General features: G+C 43.1%; 1 long non-coding RNA gene across 1 annotated transcript in view; it reads left to right on the top strand.

Moving 5' to 3' along the window:
* LOC139389988 (uncharacterized) overlaps positions 1–9,876 on the top strand; it is a 52,487-nt gene extending 42,611 nt beyond the window's left edge. Inside the window, exons 4-5 of the long non-coding RNA XR_011629451.1 lie at positions 7,543–7,629; positions 7,985–9,876. This is a non-coding gene — a long non-coding RNA (uncharacterized lncRNA). The remainder of the gene's footprint in view (positions 1–7,542; positions 7,630–7,984) is intronic.
* Positions 9,877–13,451: the final 3,575 nt, after the last annotated feature.

Here is a 13,451-nt window from a genome sequence, read left to right as displayed (position 1 = left end):
TAAATTCACCCTAAATGTGTTTTGATATACCAAATCTGCAGTTTGTGAAACTCACTGCATTCAACCCTGTGTAGATCAGTCAATTCTTAACGTAAAGACTTTGAACTTGGGATTCTGTAAGAGGACACCCCAATCAGGATATATATTTTCTTTTAGCTTCCTGTGCCAACCAGAAGTGCCTTAAATTGGGGTCAGAGTGGCAGTTTCGAAGGGCTAAAAAGGTCAGATGTTTCCAAAACTTCATATGTGTTTAGGCAACTCTCATGAACTGTAAATCAGTCATTTCTCCCAACAGATGTCAAAGAAAAAACTCTCTCTCACACTCACACACAGCAAGGATGGAGTGACACAGTGCGGGGCTTAAAGACACACAAAGCCTGCAATGGCATTGCCATAATCTCTTGGGATTCGGAACTTGGGATTTGGGGTTGCCTCAGCTAGGCCTACACATAATGTTAGAACTGGACCCGCAGCTAGAACGTAACTATGTGTTTTATGTTTTTATTATGGTTTAGACGCTGTGAATTTTGGGCCTGCTCTGAAATATGTGATAGTTGGCTTCTAAACGAGTTGGAAAAAGTGGGTGTGGTGTCATCTTGTATCAGTTTGGTGTCAGAATGATATCTAATTGACTGATGGACGGTGACTTGCTGGCTGACTTTTGTCCATTTGCCATATGTTTAAACAGTGATAGACCATCACCAAATTGACATTCTGAAATCAACACCAAAGAGCGATGGAGAGGAACCAGAATCACTGCCCGGCCATCCCGAGTTCATCGGGCCAGTCAATTTCGCATTCCTGCAGTTTTTTTGAGCATGTCAAATTCGTGATGGTAAATGCCCATTGAAAAATATTGCAAATGGACAGCCGGGCGCCTGGTGATTGGAACGGGTTACCAGGAGCACATTTTAAAAAACGTTTTTGAATGCCTTTAGGGGGGTGCAAAGCGTCCACAGTTGGGTAGGGAGAACCCCCCCACCCATGGAGAGGAACCACTATCACTGCCCGGCCATCCCGAGTTCATCGGGCCAGTCAATTTTGAGCATGTCAAATTTGTGATGGAAAATGCCTATTGAAACATATTGCAAATGGACAGTATATTTGCAATAAGATTCAACAGTGAAAAAACATTACCAAATGGACATGATGAAATCCACACAACGAGCAATGGAGAGGAACCACTATCACTGCCTGGCCATCCCGAGTTCATCGGGCCAGTCAATTTTTCATTTCTGCATTATTTTTGAGCATGTCAAATTTGTGATGGTAAATGCCCACAGCCGTGCACCTGGTGATTGGAATGGGTTACCAGGAGCACATTTGAAAAAATATATTTTTTAATGCCTTTAGGGGGGTGCAAGGGGTCTACGGTTGGGTAGGGAGCATACCCCACCCGTGTCCATCCAATAGGCAGCGCCCCTGGTCATTTTGGACGTTTAAAAAAAAATCATTAAAAACAACAGAGTCCCACTTCTCCCTCATCATACATGACAAATAGACCATCTAGGTTGATTCATGGCTTAACATAGTGCTATATATCATTTGTGCAGTATAAATGCTATTTGGACATGGTTCACTGACTTTGTACATGGCAAATGGACATAACATCCTGATTTGGCACTTTCAATACTTTCATTTTACATTTGGACATTTCTTATGGCATTTGGCAATGGTTCACTGACTTTTGACTTTTACTTTTGACTTCCTATGAAATCATATTGCAAATGGACAAAACATATGCCTTATAGACAATTAAAAAACATATGACAATAAAATATGACAAAAGTATGTTCATACAGTTCTTATACATATGTAATTAACAAAAAAAATCGAAATCTTTTTGAAAGACGGTCCAGAAAGCACTTTTTTAAGGGGGTGCTATGTTTTTGAAAAAAAAAATCACATGTTCAAAACTTGACTTGATGTGCATTTGCAATATGAACATTTACCGTGGAGCGCGCTCGCCATCTTTTGGAATTTTGCTGTGTGACACAGATTTGAATGAAATGACATCCATTTGAGTGGTATTGTACATCGTGTATATGTTTCGTACGGTGCCAATAAGTTTCCATTCCTTTTTGTCAATTTCAGGGGGGGTATTCCCTTACTGTTATAAGGGATGTGGTTTTACACCTGGTTGATAAGATAGATAGACTCCTGTTATAAGGGTTGTGGTATTACACCTGGTTGCTCAGATAGATAGACTCCTGTTATAAGGGATGTGGTATTACACCTGCTTGCTAAAATAGATAGCTTCCTTTTAAAATTGATCTGGCATTACGCCTGGTTGCTAAGATAGATAGCTTCCTTTTAAAATTGATGTGGCATTACGCCTGGTTATTTTTAATTTCACCTTTATTTAACCAGGTAGGCTAGTTGAGAACAAGTTCTCATTTACAACTGCGAACTGGCCACAATCAACAACACAGAGTTACACATGGGAATCAACAAACATACAGTCGATAACACAATAGAAAAGTATATACAGTATGTGCAAATGATAAGGGAGGTAAGGCAGTAAATAGGCCATAGTGGCAAATTAATTACAATTTGGCAATTAAACCCTGGAGTGATAGATGTGCAGAAGATGAATGTGCAAGTAGAGATACTGGGGTGCAAAGGACCATTTACATTTTATTTTTATTTTTATAAATAACAGTATGGGGATGAGGTAGTTGGATTGGCTATTTACAGATGGGCTCTGTACATGTGCCGTGATCTGTGAGCTGCTCTGTCAGCTGATGCTTAAAGTTAGTGAGGGAGATATGAGTCTCCAGCTTCAGTGATTCTTGAAATGTGTTCCAGTCAATGGCAGCAGTGAACTGGAAGGAAAGGCGGCCAAAGGAAGAATTGACTTTGGGGGTGACCAGTGAAATATACCTGCTGGATCGGGTGCTACGGGTGGGTGCTGCTATGGTGACCAGTGAGCTGAGATAAGCTGTAGCTTTACCTAGCAAAGACTTATAGATGACCTGGAGCCAGTGGACTTTGGTGACAAAATGGATGGCACAGTGATAGACTGAATCCAATTTGCTGAGTAGAGTGTTGGAGGCTATTTTGTAAATGACATCGCCAGTGCAGTGGCAGTTGGGAGGAGGTGCTCTTATTCTCCATGGTCTTCACAGTGTCCAAGAACTTTTTGGAGTTTGTGGTACAGGATGCAAATTTCTGTTTGAAAAAGCTAGCCTTTGCTTTCCTAACTGCCTGTGTATGTTGGTTCCTAACTTCCCTGAAAAGTTGCATATCGCGGGGGCTATTTGATGCTAATGCAGTACGCCACAGGATGTTTTTGTGCTGGTCAAGGGAAGTCAGGTCTGGAGTAAATCAAGGGCTATATCTGTTCCTGGTTCTACATTTTTTGAATGGGGCATGCTTATTTAAGATGGTGAGGATAGCACTTTTAAAGAATAATCAGGCATCCTCTACTGGCAGAATGAGGTCAATATCCTTCCAGGATACCCGGGCCAGGTCGATTAGAAAGGCCTGCTCGCTGAAGTGTTTTAGGGAGCGTTTGACAGTGATGAGGGGTGGTCGTTTCACAGTAGACCCATTACGGACACAGGCAGTGATTGCTGAGATCCTGGTTGAAGACAGCAGAGGTGTATTTGGAGGGCAGGTTTGTTAGAATGATATGAGGATGCCCGTGTTTACGGATTTGGGGTTGTACCTGGTAGGTTCATTGATCATTTGTGTGAGATTGAGGGCATCAAGCTTAGATTGTAGGATGGCTGGTGTGTTAAGCATGTCCCCTTTTAGGTCACCTAACAGCACGTGCTCTGAAGATAGATGGGGGGCAAACAATTCACATATGGTGTCCAGGGCACAGCTGGCAGAAGGTGGTCTGTAGCAAGCGGCAATGGTGAGGGACTTGTTTCTGGAAAGGTGGATTTTTAAAAGTAGAAGCTAAAATTGTTTGGGCACAGACCTGGATAGTAAGACAGAACTCTGCAGGTTATCTCTGCAGTAGATTGCAACTCCGCCCTCTTTGGCAGTTCTATCTTGTCGGAAAAGTTATAGTTAGGGATGGAAATGTCAGGGTTTTTGGTGGCATTCGTAAACCAGGATTCAGACACTGCTACAGAGTGTGCTAAAGCAGTAAATAAAACAAACTTTAGGAGGAGGCTTCTAATGTTAACATGCAAGAAACCAAGGCTTTTACGGTTACAGAAGTCAGCAAATGAGAGTGCATGAAGAATGGGAGTGGAGCTAGGCACTGCAGGGCCTGGATTAACCTCTACATCACCAGAGGAACAGGGGAGGAGTAGGATAAGAGTACGGCTAAAGGCTATAAGACTTAGTCATCTAGTAAGTTCAGAACAGAGAGTAAAAGGAGCAGGTTTATGGGCATGGTAGAATAGATTCAAGGCATAATGTACAGACAAAGGTATGGTAGGATGAGAGTACAGTGTAGGTAAACCTATGATGAGAGAGGTATCGTCTCTAGAGACACCATTTAAAGCAGGAGAGGTCACCTGTGTGGGAGGTGGAACAAAATGATTAGCTAATGCATATTGAGCAGGGCTGCTAATCACTAACCAAAACAGCAATGAACAAGGCATATTGACATTAGGGAGAGGCATGCATAGCCGAGTGATCATAGGGTCCAGTGAGTAGCTAGGCAGGCTGCAGACATGGCGATTCAGACAGCTAGTGAGCCGGGGCTAGCAGGCTAGCAGAAGATCCTTAGAGGGACGTCGTGACGGATGAAGTCTGTTGTAGCCCCCCCGTGCAGTAATGTCGGCAGACCAGTCGTGATGGATCAGCAGGGCTCCGTGTAGTAAAAGGATCCAGTCCAATTAGCAAAATATATATATAGTAGCCCAAGAAATTGGCTGATGGACCTCTTCAGCTAACAGTCCGGTATGCTCTAGACAGCTAGCGGGCCCCAGCTAGCAGGCTAGCAGATGGGCATTCAGGGGACGTCGCGACGGAGGAGCCTGTTGAAAAACCCCCTCGGGCGGATTACGTCGGTAGTCCAGTCGTGATGAACGGGGCTCCGTATCGGTTGTAAAAGGGGTCCAGGCCAATTGGCAAAATAGGTATTGTAGACCAAGGAGTGGCTGATGGACCTATTCAGATAGCTGGGAGATGGGCCTAGCATAGGTTAGCTCCAGGCTATTTGGTGCTTTTTTTGGGACAGAGACGTTAGCCAGGAGTAGCCACTCGGATAGCAGCTAGCTAGACTGTCAGGAGATGTCCGGGCTAAAGGTTAGCTGATGACCGCTAGCAGTGGCTAGCCTGACTACTAGCTAGTAGCTAGTTAGCTGGCTAGCTTCTGTTGGGGGTTCCGGTTCTAAAGTAAAGATAATTGCAGATCCATACCACATTGGGTGAGGTGGATTGCAGGAGAGTATGTTGAAGTTGAGGTTAAGAATTGAAAAAAATATATATATGCAAAGAAGAAACGATATGAAAAGATATATACACGGGACAGGACAAGACGAAGACAAAGACGCCTGACTGCTACACCATCTTGGATAAGTAATGTAGCATTACTCCTGGTTGCTAAGATAGATAATCCTCCTCAGTTCTCTGCTGCCTGTGACTGGAACAAATTGCAAAAATCGCTGAAGTTGGAGACTTTTATCTCCCTCACCAACTTCAAACATCTGCTATCTGAGCAGCTAACCGATCGCTGCAGCTGTACATAGTCTATTGGTAAATAGCCCACCCATTTTCACCTACCTCATCCCCATACTGTTTTTATTTATTTATTTTTCTGCTCTTTTGCACACCAATATCTCTACCTGTACATAACCATCTGATCATTTATCACTCCAGTGTTAATCTGCATAATTGTAATTATTTGCCTACCTTCTCATGCCTTTTGCACACAATGTATATATAGACTCCCCTTTTTTCTACTGTGTTATTGACTTGTTAATTGTTTACTCCATGTGTAACTCTGTGTTGTCTGTTCACACTGCTATGCCTTATCTTGGCCAGGTCGCAGTTGCAAATGAGAACTTGTTCTCAACTAGCCTACCTGGTTAAATAAAGGTGAAAAAAAAAAAAAAAAAAAAAAAAAAAAAGATAGCCTCCTGTTATAAGTGATGTAGCATTACACCTGGTTGCTAGTGTGCTAATAAAGTTTCTGAGGTGTATTGTAGAACTAATGATAAATAGAAATGGAAAGAGAAGGTAGAGAATTGGGAAATAAAGAAGAGCGGAAAGATAGTGAATGAATGATATGTCAGATGGCGGGATGTTGACAGACAGAGCGAAAGTGAAGGAAATAAGAAGGGAGAGGGGTTAATGACAGAGGGAAGAGGGAAAAGAGTTGAGCGATAGAGAAGAAGGAGAGTGGAAGGAGAGATAGGCCATCTGAGGCCTAATTAAGCTCATGTTTATTTACGAGGCTCCAGAGGTAAAGGGTGCTTTCAGAGACACTGCTATCAATGGAGTGTGGCCCAGCTCTGTTTCTCACTGTTTCTCACGCCCCCAAACACAGGTGGAAGGGAAAACAGTGTGTGTGAGCGTGTGTGTGTGTGTGTGTGTGTGTGTGTGTGTGTGTGTGTGTGTGTGTGTGTGTGTGTGTGTGTGTGGGTGTGTGTGTGTGTGTGTGTGAGCGTGTGCGTGTGTTTGCACTCGTTTGTCTGTGCATACATCTGTGTGGGCGTGTGTGGAACATCAATCAAGACATGAGAAGGAAAATAATCCTCCTCAGTATTGCTGCTTCCATCGAGGAGAATGTATCATCTAGGAGAGAAAAAAATACCCTCTCATCATTTAACTCACAGATCACTCCCATCACACACGCACACACACACACACACAGACACAGACACACACACAGACATACGCACGCACACATGCGCACACACACACACACACACACACACACAGACACACACACGCATACACACACACACACATAGACACACAGACACACACACACACACACACACACACACACACACACACACACACACACACACACACACACACACACACACACACACACACACGCACACGCACGCACAAACAAGATCTCACTGCTTGACTTCAGTATTCGACGTTTGTCCAGGGGAGCTGAACACTGGGAGCCGAAGCTCGCAGTTTACGCCCATCCTCCATCTTCGTCTACAACACCCTAGCAAGCCTTCTTGATGACAATATCGCTCACCATTGCACCTAGTGGCCTGTTTTGAAAGCATCTCCCGACGTGTTGGGGACCTGGAAGAACATTGAATATCGCCTTGGGTCTGGAGTGACCTGGCTGCACACACACACACAGGGACACACATAGAGAGGATGAGGAGGGATGATGAGGGAGGCGGGGACAGGGACAGTCTCTGAGCTCTCTGGTGACTGTGGCAACAGAGCTGCCATTGATCCTCTGGGAAAAAGGCCAGGCCTTTTCTTACAGACACACACACACACACACACGGACGGACGGACGGACGACACAGAGAGAGAGAAAGATTGTTGGTCTAAAATGTTATATATTTTATTGTTCTTAGTAAATGATTCTCCGTGTCAGACTACGACCCTCATGAGCTCTTCCATGTATCTGCATGCCTGTTGTTTTTCTTTCAGGTTTGGCATTGCTGGTGTGAGCTGCTGGTCAAACACGAATACTCTCAGGCTTATGGAGATGTGGAGCACTCCCTCATTCACCACTAGGTAACACACACACACACACACACACACACACACACACACACACACACACACACACACACACACACACGCACGCGCACACACACTCACTTACATAACATGTAACGCTGACCCTTGTGCAAAAACATGTTGTGTGTGTTTCTGTATGTTCTGTATGTATACTGTACATGTTGTGTGTGTTTCTGTATGTTCTGTATGTATACTGTACATGTGTGTGTGTTTCTGTATGTTCTGTATGTATACTGTACATGTTGTGTGTGTTTCTGTATGTTCTGCATGTATACTGTACATGTGTGTGTGTTTCTGTATGTTCTGCATGTATACTGTACATGTGTGTGTGTGCGTGTGTTTTCTCCAGGCCATGGGTGTTTATCTGTATGGGGAGCTGATGGTTCAAGAGGACTCTGGGCAGCAGGCTCTGGCCAGGCGCTATCTCTCATTGGTCCAGAATGAGAAGGACCAATCAGCTCGCAGAGTGGTGGAGGAGATGGTCGTATGAGCTGGCACACAACTGGTACTGACCCGCCCAGCTGAGCCTTCTCATAACTATTGGTACTATATGTTTCTGAACATTCTTATGTACCAAGTGATTCTGGTACCTTTTCTATTATGTAAAGAACAGGCTGATGTGAGCTCATATTCCTTTGAAACTATTCTGTATGATCTCGTCAATACAGTAGATGGGCTGACATGTACTGCCTCTTCATTGCCAAGTTTTCTCCAGTTCCTCTGCCGTGTTTAGATGTTTGTAATGGGTCTTGTTTCGTCATTTTGCTCTGAGAGTGATACTGTAAAAAAGTATTTGTGTTGGGTGTATTTTGCCCAGCCTGAAGTGACTTGGCCATCTCTCTCTCACACATTCCTCCTCAAGCTCTGTTAGTGTGTACGTACACTACCGTTCAGAAGTTTTGGGTCACTTAGAAATGTCCTTGTTTTTTAAAGAAAAGCACATTTTCGGTCCATTAGAATAACATCAAATTGATCAGAAATACAGTATACACATTGTTAATGTTGTAAATGACTATTGTAGCTGAAAACAGCTGATTTTTAATGGAACACAACGTGCCATTGGAACACAGGAGTGATGGTTGCTGATAAATGGCCTCTGTATGCCTATGTAGATATTCCATTACAAATCAGTTGTATACAGCTACAATAGTCATTTACAACATTAGCAATGTCTACACTGTATTTCTGATCAATTTGATGTTATTTTAATGAACAAAAAATGTGCTTTTCTTTTAAAAACAAGGACATTTCTACGTGACCCAAAACCTTTGAACGGTTGTGTATGTGTGTGTGTGTGTGTGTGTGTGTGTGTGTGTGTGTGTGTAAGCTCGGAACGCTGCCTTTTCCGTGGTTTCACAGGAGCGCTGTCAGTATGTGTTTGTCAGGGCAGGAATATGGGAATGTGTTCCTCAAACAAACTGATAGCAGACGAGGAGAGGAGGAGAGAGAGTGAGCGTTTTCAGAGAGAGGGGGAAATGAGATGACCTAGTCTGCGGTTAGCCCTGTGCGGCTTTTTACTGTGTTTACTCTGAAATTCCTGTGTATGTGTGTTGCGTTTGTGTGTGTTGTATGTATAACTGCACTGTCCCCCACTTGGAGGGAAGGTGGTCTCAGGCTTCTCATAACAGCAAGGGGTTTACTAGTTACCTCCCTCCCAGCGAGGGGAAGAGAACAAAAATGTATGATTCAGATAGAGAGAGAGAGAGAGAGGGAGGGAGGGAGGGAGGGAGGGAGAGAGAGAGAGAGAGAGAGAGAGAGAGAGAGAGAGAGAGAGAGAGAGAGAGAGAGAGAGAGAGGACTCTGAAGGAGTAGATATTTTCATAGTGTGGGCAATAACAGGGACACTAGAGCTTTTCCTAGGAAAGAGGGCCATTCAGACTATCTAGCGAGGTCTGAGGACGTCGGGAGATTATGTGGATACCGGCCACTAGGGGCAACAGTGAGCGCTGTTAGATAGAAGAAGTTTCGGTTTTGATTGGGTGTTGTGGATGGGGATGGCTGTACCTATCTGTCTCTGGTGTCTAAGGTTGCATGGTTCAATCCAGTGTTGTGTCTTTACTATCATTAAATTGAAGACTTATAGTTTTGATCAAATATTCTCTGTAATTAGTATTACGTGATCAAACTGATTAATCATGTAACTGTAATAAAACTAGGATGTCGGGGCACCAAGGAAAATATTCAGATTACAAAGTTATAATTTCCCAATATAACCTTTCAGATATTTTCATATCTGATCCATAGTCTTCTGATTAATGAATTATTTATTTTACCTCACGTTAGTCTCATTCCAAACGTTGTAAATTGTTGGTTATCTGCACGAACCCAGTCTTCACTGTGAGTCATCCATACATCAATTGTCTTAAATCATTTATTTATTAACTAACTAAACAATCACAGAAGTGCACACACAAACACAGTAAATATGGTTACAAGAAATGATAGGGAGATATGCCCTAGTGGGCTAAACCGGCATGGCGGCTTGTTAGACAAAAGGGAAGTGGGGGTCGACTAAGAAGTCATTACAGAGTTAATAATTATAACAATTTAAATGCTAATCCTTTGCACATGAACGCTCACTCATTTGGGAACAATTGCAAACAATATATATATTGTCGTCTTGATCGCTGTTGAAAAGTTAGTTTCTGTTGGAGTTTTCGTCCTCTCTCTTTCTCTCTCTCTCTCTCTGTGGTTTGGATGGATCGTTCAGAGTGACATTCATTTGTTTGGTTATAGAATGAATGTTTCGGCGGTTGTCATTCTTCGCGTTCAATGATACCGAATTCCTAGCTGCAGATTAGTAATTAATATCAAAGACTTGTTCTTATTCTGTCGGTATCAATAGTCTAAGAGTTTCACCACGTGGTATGGTTAAAATATTCAGCAATGGTCTGCAACCTTTGTCCTCCCGTGATTGAGAGAAACATGGTCTACTGAGAATTTCTCAAAGTTGGGTTTTATTCGGAATAGCAGAAAAGGGGCTGTCCCAGGATGCCTGACCCTAACTGGGCTCATGGGCCGTCCTCTGATTTAGTTAAACTCAAAAGGGAACTGGAGTTTCCTTCATTAAACAGTCCAAAAATCACATTACACAATTTTACAAACAGTTTCATCCTCACTCATTCATCTTATACAACAATTAGATGTAAACCTCATATCTGAGGCTATTATATAAACAGTGTTATGGTAATGTGGCCACACATGAGCTTCCCCCATGAGCTTCTCCCATGAGCTTCCCCAAGTTGTAACAAACGGACCAGTTTGCAGCTGGATTCTTCACCGATATTTTATACCTTCTCCAGAACATAAATGTTGTTCGGACCTCAAGTTCTGTGAGGTGGAAGAAATTCCTTTGTTCTCTATGAAACTTCACTCTATCTCTATACTGTGTGGCCATGAGGCAGGGTCTTCCCTAGGAATTTACGACCTCACTCTGACCACAGCAGTCTGGTTGGGGATGGTGCTTGCTGTACCCAAAGAGGGCAATGTCATGACACCAGCGATAGAAAGTTGTTTTTGAGATTTTTGTTTTAAGTATATCCCAAACCTTAACCCTTACCTTAACCATTCTAAGTTTATGCTTAACCTTAAGATGTCAGAGTTAATGCTTAACTTAGCCCTACCATTAAAAAATCTGAGTTAATGCCTAAACTTAACCTTCCACACTTGTAGATTTGACCTTTGGAACAACTTCAAAATGAACTTTTTGAGAAATATGGATGAACGTCTCATTTTGGTGTGAGACTGAGGTTTATTCACTGTTCTTGTTCTGGATATCTACATGTTCTGCATGGTGTAATACCCACAGTCATGTCAAACCCTAGCCATTGCATACACACTGAACAAAAATATAAACACGACATTCAACAATTTCAAGATTTTACTGAGTTACAGTTCATATAAGGAAATCAGTCAATTAAAACAAATTCAATAAGCTTTAATCTATGGATTTCACATGACTGTGAATACAGATATGCATCTATTGGTCACAGATGCCTTTTATTTTTTTAAAGGTAGGGGCGTGGATCAAAAAAACAGTCAGTATCTGGTGTGACCACCCTTTGCCTCATGCAGCGTGACACATCTCTTTCACATAGAGTTCATCAGGCTGTTTATTGTGGCCTGTGGAATGTTGTCCCACTCCTCTTCAGTGGCTGTGAGAAGTTGCTGGTTAATGGCTGGAACTGGAACACGCTGTCATACACGTCAATCCAGAGCATCCCAAACTTGCTCAATGGGTAACATGTCTGGTGAGTATGCAGGCCATGGATGAACTGGGACATTTTCAGCTTCCAGGAATTGCTTAGAGATCCTTGCGACATGGGGCCATGCATTATTATCCTGAAACATGAGGTGATAGCGGTGGATGAATGACACAACAATGGGCCTCAGGATCTTGTCACGGTATCTCTGTGCATTCAAATTGCCATCGATAAAATGCAATTGTGTTCATTGTCTAGCTTATGCCTGCCCACACCTTAACCCCACCGCCACCATGGGGCACTCTGTTCACAATGTTGACATCGCTCACATGATGCCTTACACGATGTTTGCCATCTGCCCGGTACAGTTGAAACTGGGATTGGCCATCGAAGCTGAGCATTTGCCCACTGAAGTTGGTTACGGCGCTGAATTGCAGTCAGGTCAAGACCCTGGTGAGGATGATGAGCACGCAGATGAGCTTCCCTGAGATGGTTTCTGACAGTTTGTGCAGCAATTCTTCGGTTATGAAAACCCACAGTTTCAGTCAGCACAACTTTCCAAACTTGAGACATCTGTGGCATTGTGTTGTGTAACAAGACGGGACATTTTAGAGTGGCCTTTTATTGTCCCCAGCACAAGGTGCACCTGTGTAATGATTATGCTGTTTAATCATCTTCTTGATATGCCACATCTGTCAGGTAGATGGATTATATTGGCAAAGGAGACATGTTCACTAACAGGGATATAAACAAATGTGTACGCAAAATTTGAGAGAAATATGCTTTTTGTGCGTATAGAACATTTCTGGGATCATTTCAGCACATGAAACATGGTACCAACACTTTACATGTTGTGTTTATATTTGTGTTCACTACAATATCAGTTAGTCAACTGGATATCTATATTCATGTCTGTCAGATCTATCTCTACATCTGTGGTTAAATATGTCGTATGGCTGTTACCATTTGGGACACATTATGGTCTTATAACCGGAGGTGCTGCTAAGTACTTGTCCAGATGATGCAGAGACATACAGATACATCCTTCATCAGGCGGTGGCCAAGCAAGACGAGAAGGGTGCTTTCATCCACACACACACACACACACACACACACACACACACACACACACACACACACACACACACACACACACACACACACACACACACACACAGGGCAGCGTTGTGTGTGCAGAGGGGTGGAGAAAGGTTTTCCAGGCGAGTGCTCTGTCTGTCTCTACTCAGATAAATCACTTTACACGCACACTCATCTGGGGCCACAAGCCGTTGGCCCTTCCTGTCGCTGTGGCTCTGTCTCTGTCCACTACTGTCTGGCCATCATCACTCACTTTCCTCAGTACGAATCCACATATAATTCCAGCTTCAGTACAGGCCTAGAATAGAATATAGTAGAATAGAATAGAGTCTGCTGCAGTTCTCACAAACTCCAAACCTGGGGACAGAGAACCATTCGTTTTGACTTAATCAATTTCTTTGTATTGACTTGTTCATGTCTCTGACTAAAAGGTAACACACTACACCAAAGAAGAAGGAAGAGACTAGGGCTACAATAACATGCCTGTCTGCCTGTATGCCTGCCTGCCTGCCTTTC

The sequence above is a fragment of the Oncorhynchus clarkii genome, chromosome 30 (genome assembly GCF_045791955.1).
Source record: "Oncorhynchus clarkii lewisi isolate Uvic-CL-2024 chromosome 30, UVic_Ocla_1.0, whole genome shotgun sequence".
NCBI lineage: Eukaryota > Metazoa > Chordata > Actinopteri > Salmoniformes > Salmonidae > Oncorhynchus > Oncorhynchus clarkii.
Note: the sequence above shows the minus strand (reverse complement) of the source record. Positions and strands in the feature narration are given on the sequence as shown.